The 9,807-nt window shown below is 33.3% G+C and overlaps 1 protein-coding gene across 1 annotated transcript in view; it reads left to right on the top strand.

The window, feature by feature from the left end:
• The window catches only part of si:zfos-943e10.1, a 42,616-nt gene that overhangs the window by 6,247 nt on the left and 26,562 nt on the right, over window positions 1–9,807 (top strand). The window lies entirely within an intron of this gene.

The raw sequence follows: 9,807 nt of genomic DNA, 5'->3' as shown, positions 1-9,807 counted from the left end.
GTAGTATTACTTTAAAGTACACCGTGTAAACATTCAGTACTGTGGTTTATTTAAAAATACTGTGGTATTTACATTTACTTTAATCACTGTAGATATTTTTGTACTTTATTTAGAAAAAAACCATAGTAAAATACGTAACTCAACCATGTTTTCTCCCTCTTGCTACATTTGTTTTTGTCTATACCAACATAGTAGTTGTAATACTTGATTGTCATACAGCACAACATTTTGTATGTCAACACAACTATATATATATATATATATATATATATATATATATATATATATATATATATATATATATATATATATATATATACACACACACACACACATACATACATACATACATACATACATACATACATACATACACACATATATATATATATATATATATATATATATATATATATACATACATATATATATACATACATATACACACACACACACACATATATATATATATATATATATATGGCAAATTCATTATCATTTGATAACATAATATACGATTACATATCCAGAATACAAATTTTCAGCCACCACCCATTTTTCTTCTTCTTTGATTTAGTATTATCTCTTATTCTTTTTGTATTTTGGTTTTTACAATCAGGATATATATGCCATTTCACATATGTGTCATGCTGAATGACACCCGAGCCTTATTTAATTGTTGTTTTTTTAATGTTAGCCACTTTAAAAACCTCCAAACTCCTAATAAGCAGCCCTGAGGCGTAACATAACACCGGCTTTTTAATGTGGACGTGATAATATTAGAGTTGTTAAGCCGGTATTGTACCTGGATCGCATCACTCGTGCTATTGTAAAGGAATTACTGGGCCGGTTTTAGACTCGAGCTGATTTTCCCCGTCACACATTTTCCAGTGAGTTATTTGTGACCGTGAGCAACATTTAACCATTGGATGAGACGCACGTCATGTGCTCCTCGTGAAATCTTGTGATTGTGGCATGAGCAGATCTTCATTATCACCGTTGTATTCTTTCAATCCACAACCATTACCCAGGGTGTGAGTTTTCCATTCACTTGCACGGCTTAAATGCTAATTAACCTAATTTAGAGCTCATTTAAAGCAGGAACGTGTCGTAATCAAATTACGGGATGCACTAAGTGGTGATGTTACATCAAAATGCCTTGTAATTGGTTTAGATTGACTAGCATTTTCTCTAGATAAACAAATGATCTCATTGGTCTTCGGTTGTATTGTTTTTTTTTTTCCCGCATGTGGGTCATGTTATCTATCAGCGCTTTATTTTTAGCGCCAAAAGCTTGGTCCAGGTGGTATGCCAGGTGTTGGCAAGCTGTCCAGGCTAATTTTGCTTCCTGCTAGCGTTGGGTTGACTTGTAAAGTCCATTGACAACTTATCATTCACACAGATAGCAGCCGGTAAAGGACATGGCGTTGTGATCGTGATCTTGCTCGACCGCTTTAGTTCAGGGGTCGAACATGAGCGCTAGCTTTGTTTTTATTTAGTTTAAAAAGATTTTATGGGTTCCCATGAGTAACTCCAGGCTTTTTTACACTTAAAACCTCAATATTTTTTTTACTATAATATTTTGTATCGTTATCGAATTACTTTTAGATTACTTTTGCACAAACCCTTATTTGATGTCTGTTATTACAACCATTGTACTTATTTTATTAATTTAACACCATAGTAAATGTAAAAATGCCTAGCTTTACCATGTTTTTTAAGCTGTAGTATATTTTTATTTGGTTGTTTTATTCTACATTAGCAACTTAAAGTATGTGATGTGTCTTTTTTTGGACAGTTAAGGTAGTATTTCCTTCTTTAAAGTGCAACAAACTTTGATTTTCATAGTGTTTAACAACACTATATGGGTTCCCATGAGTATTTGCTGGCCTTTTTACTCTTTTGATCACTAACTTTATTATTATTATTTTTGTACCATTATTAGATTACTTTTGAGCTTATTTTATTATTTAAAACCTTAGAAAATGAAAAAAAGTTATGAGTTGTAGAATATTAATTTTATTCTACTTTAGCAGCTTAAAGTGTGTGTCTTTTGGACAATTAAAGTAGTATTTCTTTCGTTAAAGTACTACAAACTTTGATTTTCATCGGGTTTAAAAAGAGTATATGGGTTCCCATGAATAATTCCAGGCCTTTTTACACTTTGGACGACTAACTTTTTATTATTATCATAATTTTTTACCATTATCTGACTTTTAGATTACTTTTGGATTGCTTTTGGATTACTTTTTGTCTGTTATTATAGCCATTGTGCTCATTTTATTACTTTAAAATCTTAGTAATTGTAAAAATGTTTTTTGTATTTATCAAAGTATTATGAGTCATATTTCTGTTTTATTCTTCAATACCAGCTTAAAGTATGTGTCTATGGACAATTGTAGTAGTATTTATTTTAACAGTGAAAAACTGTGCTAAAGAACATTAGCGCTGGCTTTGTTTTCATCGAGTTTAAAAAGATGATATGTGTTCCCATAAGTAATGTCAGGGTTTTTCACACTTTCAAAAACTAATTTTTTATATATTTTGTTATACCATGATTGGACTACTTTTGGATTACATTTGGATTACTTTTGCGATAACACCTATTTCATGTCTGTTTTTACAACTGTTGTGCTTATTGTATTACTTTAAACCGATATTAAATGTAATAAATGCCTAGCTGTACCATGTTTTTTTTCTCTCTCACTACATAGTTTTTGTATGTAGCAAAGTATCATGAGTTGTAGTCTGTTTTTTTTTTTATTCTACATTAGCAAACTTAAAGTATATGATGTGTATTTTGGACAATTAAAGCAGTGTTGTTGTTGTTTTCTTTAAAGTACAACAAACTTTGATTTCATGGGGTTTAAAAGATTATATGGGGTTCCCATGAGTAATTCCAGGCCTTTTCACACTTTGGACCTCAAATCTTTTATTAATACTTTTTTGTACCATTATCGGATTACTTTTGGATTACATTTAAATTACTTTTGCACTAACCCTTATTTGCCTTTTTTGATTATTTTATCACTTTAAAACCATAGTAAATGTAAAGTTTTTTTGTTAAGTATTATGAGTTGTATTATATATTTAATTTATTCTACATGAGCAACTTAAAATATGTGTCTTTTGGACAATTAAAGCAGTACTTTTTTCTTTTAAGTGCAACGAATGCAAGTGCTAAAGAAAATTAGCCGCTGGGTTTGTTTTCATAGATTTTAAAAAGATTATATGGGTTCCCATGATGCCTTTTCACACTTTGGACAATCTTTTTAGATGCGTAAAACCACAGGAACATCATTTTTTCCTCTTTGTGCGCAATTTCCAAGCAATGACTTTACACCTTTTTTTAACACTTCTTTTTTTTTCATCCAAGATCTACTGGGGGTTTTATTTAAGATGTATTCAAATAATTTCCTGGCCAGATTTCTCGTTTTATATGAGTTCTAAATGTTGCACACAGAATGAACAACCAGATCTGGGTGGTTTACTTGTAATTCGTAACTGATTATAAATCGTACAACAAAATTTGCAGTCGGCAATCTAATCTGTTTGATTACACATTTATTGTACCATAATCTGACTACTTCTGGATTACATTTGGATTACTTTTGTGATAACCCTTATTTTAGGTCACATTTATTAAGCAGGATAATCTTGTACTGTTTTAATAAGTTCAAAGAAAGATCTTCATCCTTATCAGCAACAAGAGGCTGAACGCCGTCTTTTTTAAAGTGCAAAGATGGACAGATAATACTTTTAAAAATACTCGTACTGGTAGTGTTTGCTGAGAAAAACACCACAAACATTTAGAAAACAGCAGCATTACATAAACCAATAGTTAAAAAGATGAAGGTCACAACAATATCACTGTGACATCAAAAAATATGAAACATTTGAGGAGGATCATTTGATAGTGTATGGAGGATTTACAGCACAAAAAGGAAACATTTTAGGGTGTGGTTTACAACTTTATCTAGCGCCAACTAACATGTGATTGACCTGACATAAAAATATGCATCTGAAAGGGACAGTTCACCCAAAAATGGCAATTCTGACATCATTTACTCCTTTGTTTCTTTCTTTTGTTAAATGCGAAAGATATATTGATTAATGTCAGAAACGGAGATATATATCATAAGTTTACATTTAATTGGGATGATTTTAAAGGGAAGTGCTTCTGCGTGAACTGTAATAAATCACAGGCATAAATGAATACAACAGAACAAAGAAACCTTTTGAATGAACAGCACTTTAGGGTGTCTGTGGAGTATTGTGGTACAGAATGTCAGTAATCAGATGCGAACTTGTAGAAATAGTTAAATAAAATTAATCTTAGCTAAAGCTGCGAATGCTAACCAAGGTGCTTTAAATGAAAATCCCATGTTCTGAACTGTTTCCTAGATAAATAAAATCCTAATTTGAGTTTGCACATCCTACCATGTGACTATTGCCATATATTGTGCAGCCCGAAAAGTTGAGTGCAAGTAAATGAGGAAATTTTGGGGTGTACTGTCCCTTTAACACCACGCCTTTAGAGGGATAGTTCACACAAAAGTGTAAAAATGCACACTGTTTATAAGTTTCTTTCCTCTGTCTGAACAAAAAAAAAATTAGATATTTTGAAGAATGTTAGATATTTTGAAAACCGGTAACCATTGACTTCCATAGTAGGAAAAACAGAACCTAAAGAAGTCAATGGTTACCGTTTTTTTTAGCATTCTTCAAAATATATATTTTTTGTCTCCAACAGACAAAAGAAACTCAATGTTTTGGAACAAGAGAAGTTTAAGCAAACGACCATTTTAATTTTGTGTGTACTGTACACTTTTAACTGTACTGTCCTTTTACTGTCTGGACTCTTAAATGGGGCAGCTCTCACCCAAAAATGTAAATTCACACACCATTTACTCCCCCTCAACAGTTTTCTAAACCTTCATAGGTTTCTTTCCTGTGTCAAACACAAAATTCAATATTTAGAAGAATACTGAAAACCGGTAACCATTGACTTCCATAGAAGGAAAACGAACACTATGGAAGTCAATGGCTACCGATTTTTCTGCATACTACCAAAATATTTTCTTTTGCATTTAACAAGAAAGAATCTCATAAAGGTTGGAAAAAAAAGAAGGGTGAAGAAATGACAGAATTTTCATTTTTGTGTGTACACATTTTACTGTACTGTATCTTTAACACCAGCCCTTAAAGGGGCAGTCCGCCCAAAAATGTAAATTCAATCACCATTTACTCCCCCTCAAATGTTTTTAAAGCTTTGAGTTTCCTACCTCTATTAAATACAAAATAAAATTTTTTGAAGACAGCTGAAAACTAGTAACCATTGACTTCCATAGAAGGAAAACGAACACTATGGAAGTCAATGATTACCGGTTTCCATCATTCTTCAAAATGTCTTCTTTTGTGTTTAACAGAAGAAAGAATCCCATTAAGGTTTGAAAAATGAGAAGGGTGAACAAATTAAACTTGAAATTTTTGTGTGTACACTTTTAGCTGTACTGTGCCTTTAACACCAAACCCTTAAAGGGACAGTTCACCCAAAAATATACATTTACACAGCATTTACTCGCTCTCAAGTGGTTAAAAACCTTTATGAGATTCTTTTCTCTATTAAATACAAATCAGATATTTTGAGGAAAGCTGAAAACCGGTAACTATTGACCTCCATAGTAAGAAAAACGAACACTATGGAAGTCAATGGTTACCGGTTTTCATCATTCTTCAAATTATCATCTTTTGCATTTAACAGATAAAAGAAACTCAACATTTTGAAACTAGCAAAGTCTGAGTAAATGACAGAAATTAAATTTGTGTGCACACTTGTAACTGTACTGTACCTTTAACACCAGACTCTTAAAGGGACAGTTCACCTAAACTTGCACAGTATTTACTTGCCCTCAAATGATTATAAACCTTTATGAGATTCTTTTCTCTATTAAATACAAAATTTGATATTTTGAAGATTGTTGAAAACCGGTACCTATTGACCACCATAGTGTTTGTTTTTCCTACTATGGAAGTCAATGGTTACCGGTTTTTATCATTCTTCAAAATATCTCCTTTTGCATTTAACAGAAGAACGAATCTCATAAAGCTCTGGAAAAAGAGAAGGGTGAACAAATGAAACTATTTACTTTTTTTTGTGTGTACACTTTTAGCTGTACTGTCCTTTTAACACCAAACTCTTAAAGAGGCGGTTCACACAAAAATGTAAATTTGAACACTCTTTTCACGCCCTCAAGTCATTATAAACCTTTCTTTCTTCTATTAAATATGAAATTTGATATTTTGAAAACCGGTAACCATTGACTTCCAAAGAAGGAAAACGAACACTGGAAGTTAATGGTAACCGGTTTTCAACATTTTTCAAAATATCTTCTTTTGCAGCTAACAAAACTTTTAACAGTTGAGTGAAGGATGAGTGAATGAAATAAATTGTATGAACTATCCCTTTAAATCTTCATCAGCATTTCGCCTGTTAAAATTAAGCAGATGTTTGAGGTTCTTAGCATTCCTCTCTCATCATTTCACACTGATTTGCTGAACTCTGTGTCAGAAACCCCTGACATATTGATGACCTCAGCTATTAGAGGCTCTTTAACAAAGATATTGCTCAGATCTGACACACATGCCTGAAGCTGTGACCACACACACACACACACATGCACACAAAACCATGAGATATGATCAGTTTCATGCGCTTTTCATGTCGTCTTCTGAACTGCTTTGCACCATCAGAAAAGAAAGACTCTTTCTGTGTGGAGCGGTTATAAAGAGGAAGTGGGACCGATGCATTTAGGTCACATGACTTGCACAAATGTCCTCTGTGTTTGCAGCGCTGGCCTCTTTCCACAAGTGGCAAGCTGTTGTTTGCCCACTGGGGTTGGTGTTGGCTCAGCTCTGAATGGACCACATGTCAAGCCCTAATCCTTGGTGTACAGTACACACCTTACTTTGTAGTCATTAAAGGGGCAGTTCACGCAAAAAATAACATTTCATAACCTTAACAAGCTTCTTTCTTCTGTTAAACACAAAAGCAGATATTTTGGAAAATGTTTAAAATGGGTAACCATTGACTTGCATTGTCGGAAAAATAAATATTATGGAAGTCAATAGTTACAGGTTTTCAGCATTCTTCAAACTGTCATCTTTTGTGTTCAACAGAAGGTTTTGATCATTCTTCAAAATATGTTTAGTGCTCAAAATAGAAAAAAGAAGATATTTTGAAGAATGCTGAAAACATGTCAGTGGTTACTGGTTTTCAGCGTTCTTCAAAGTGTCTAGCATTCAACAGAAGGGAAGAAGATATTTTGAAGAGAGCTGAAAACCTGTACCCATTGACTACCATAGCATTTTGTTTTTTTTTTATTAATGAAAGTCAATGGTTACAGGTTTTCAGCATTCTTCAAAATATCTTCTTCTGTTAAAAACTAAAGCTATATTGAAGAATGCTAAAAACCGGTAACCATTGACCTTCATAGTAGAAAAAAAATGCTATAGAAGTCAATGGATACAGGTTTTCAGCATTCTTCAAAATATCTTCTTCTGTTAAACACTAAAGATATTATATGGAATGCTAAAAACCAGTAACCATTGACTTTTATAGTAGGAAAAGCAAAATGCTATGGAAGTCAATGGATACAGGTTTGCAGCTTTCTTCAAAATATCTTCTTCTGCTAAACATTAACGATACTGTATTCAAGAATGCTAAAAACTGTAACCATTGACTATCATAATGTTTTTTATCCTACCATGTAAGTCAATGGTTACCGGTTTACAACTTTCTTCAAAATATCTTTTTTTCTTTCTTTTATTGAACACTACAGATAATTTGAAGAATGCTGAAAACCCGTAACCATTGACTATCATGTTGTTTGTTTTTCCTACTGAGTAAGTCAGTGGTTACCGGTTTTCAACTTCAAAATATCTTTTTTTTTCTTCTATTGAACACTAAAGATATTGCGAAGAATGCTGAAAACCTGTAGCCATTGACTATCTTGTATTTGGTTTTCCTACTATGGAAGTCAGTGGTTACCAGTTTTCAACTTTCGTTCAGTTTAACACTAAAGATATTTTGAAGAATGTAACCATTGACTATCATAATGTTTGTTTTTCCTAGTATAAAAGTCAATGGCTACCAGTTTTTAGCTTTCTTTAAACAATCTTTCTTTCTTATATTGAACACTAAAGATATCTTGAAGAATGCTGAAAACCTGTAACCATTGACTAACAATGTTTGTTTATCCTACAATGAAAGTCAATGGTTACTGGTTATTAGCGTTCTTCAAAATATCTTCTTTTTTTTTTTCTTCTATTGAACACTAAAGATGTGAATGCTGAAGCCTGTAACCATTGACTTCAATAGTATTTGTTTTTCTACTGTGGAAGTCAATGGATTCCAACATTCTTTAAAGTATCTTCTTTTGTGTTCAACAGAAGGAGGAAACTCTTTAAGGCTTGACATGTATAGGTTGAGTAATTGATGACATAATTTTCATTTTTGCGTGAACTATCCCTTTAACCGTTGATTGATTACAGCAGTTTTTGAGGAGTTGGAGTTGTACAAGTGCCCTTTGCTCTTGGGTGCATCTCTGTAAAGGTGTTCTTGCGTCAAAAAGCCGAGTTCTTGTATTTTCAGATTAATCGTCATCATCTATTTATAGTTTCTTTTTGGTTTCGTAGTATTTCCACACAGCCGTTGGTGGTTTCCTCATGCAAGCCTCAATGTTTCTATAGGTCTTCTGTTGAACACAAAACAAGATATTTGGAAGAGTTGTGTTCTATTTATTGGGAGTTATAGATATTTGGAGGCGGGACTAAATATAGTACAGCCCATCTGATTGGTCAAATTTGGATAAACATCATCAACAAACATAAAATCAATTGAATCGTCTGCAATACCGATATTGCATATACTATCATCACAATAAGATCATTTTGCGATGTATTTTTAAAATTATCACGTCATTTTTAAAAAATCGTCAATTATGAGCTAGTTATGTATGAAACTCATTTAACATTAGACTTTTGAAATAAAAATAATGCTTAAAGGGGCAGTACACACAGTAATTAACATTTTAAACATATTATGGATGTCAATGGTTACCGGTTTCCAACATTTTTCAAATTATCTTCTTTTGGGTTAAACAGAGGAATAAAACTCTTAAAGGTCTGAAAAGAGTGAAGGGTGAGTAAATGATGATGAAAATTTAATTTGAAGGTGAACTATTCCTACAAGTTATTAATAATATAAGAATGCTGGAAGGGCATGTGCGTAGTAAAACATATGCCGGAATAGTTGGCAGTTCATTCTGCTGTGGCAACCACCGATACATAAGAGACTAACCATACGTTCACACCGAAAGCGGCGAGAGCGTCAAAGTAGCCGGAAGTCATTCATTTTCAATGAGAGCCGGCGGCGATAGGCGGCGAGGAGCAGCGCGGCGCGTCTTCGCCGGCGTGAGCGTCGAGGAGAGTTGAAATCAAGTCAACTTTATGGTAATAAGCTATGACGCGGTTCGGCAGCAAGCAATCAGAATGAGACGTCCACCGCTTGATAGCAGTTCAGAGAACACAGACCTGTGAACTTTGGTTCCGACCACAGTTGTTCCCAAGGGTTTGATTATTGCGGTCGCCGGAATTTTTTCCTACAGGAACATACATTAAATAAGTTACTGGCGAGTTACCGATGTTCATTAATGTTATATAAATTTATCTTAAAAAAGCGGGAATCTCACGCGATGTGACAGTACAAAACAGTACTGCTGCTTCAGGATATTTCAGACATATGGA

This window comes from Danio rerio, chromosome 22 (assembly GCF_049306965.1).
Source record: "Danio rerio strain Tuebingen ecotype United States chromosome 22, GRCz12tu, whole genome shotgun sequence".
In the NCBI taxonomy this organism is placed as follows: domain Eukaryota; kingdom Metazoa; phylum Chordata; class Actinopteri; order Cypriniformes; family Danionidae; genus Danio; species Danio rerio.
The sequence above is the reverse complement of the archived record's forward strand: the minus strand, read 5'-3'. Positions and strand labels throughout refer to the sequence as shown.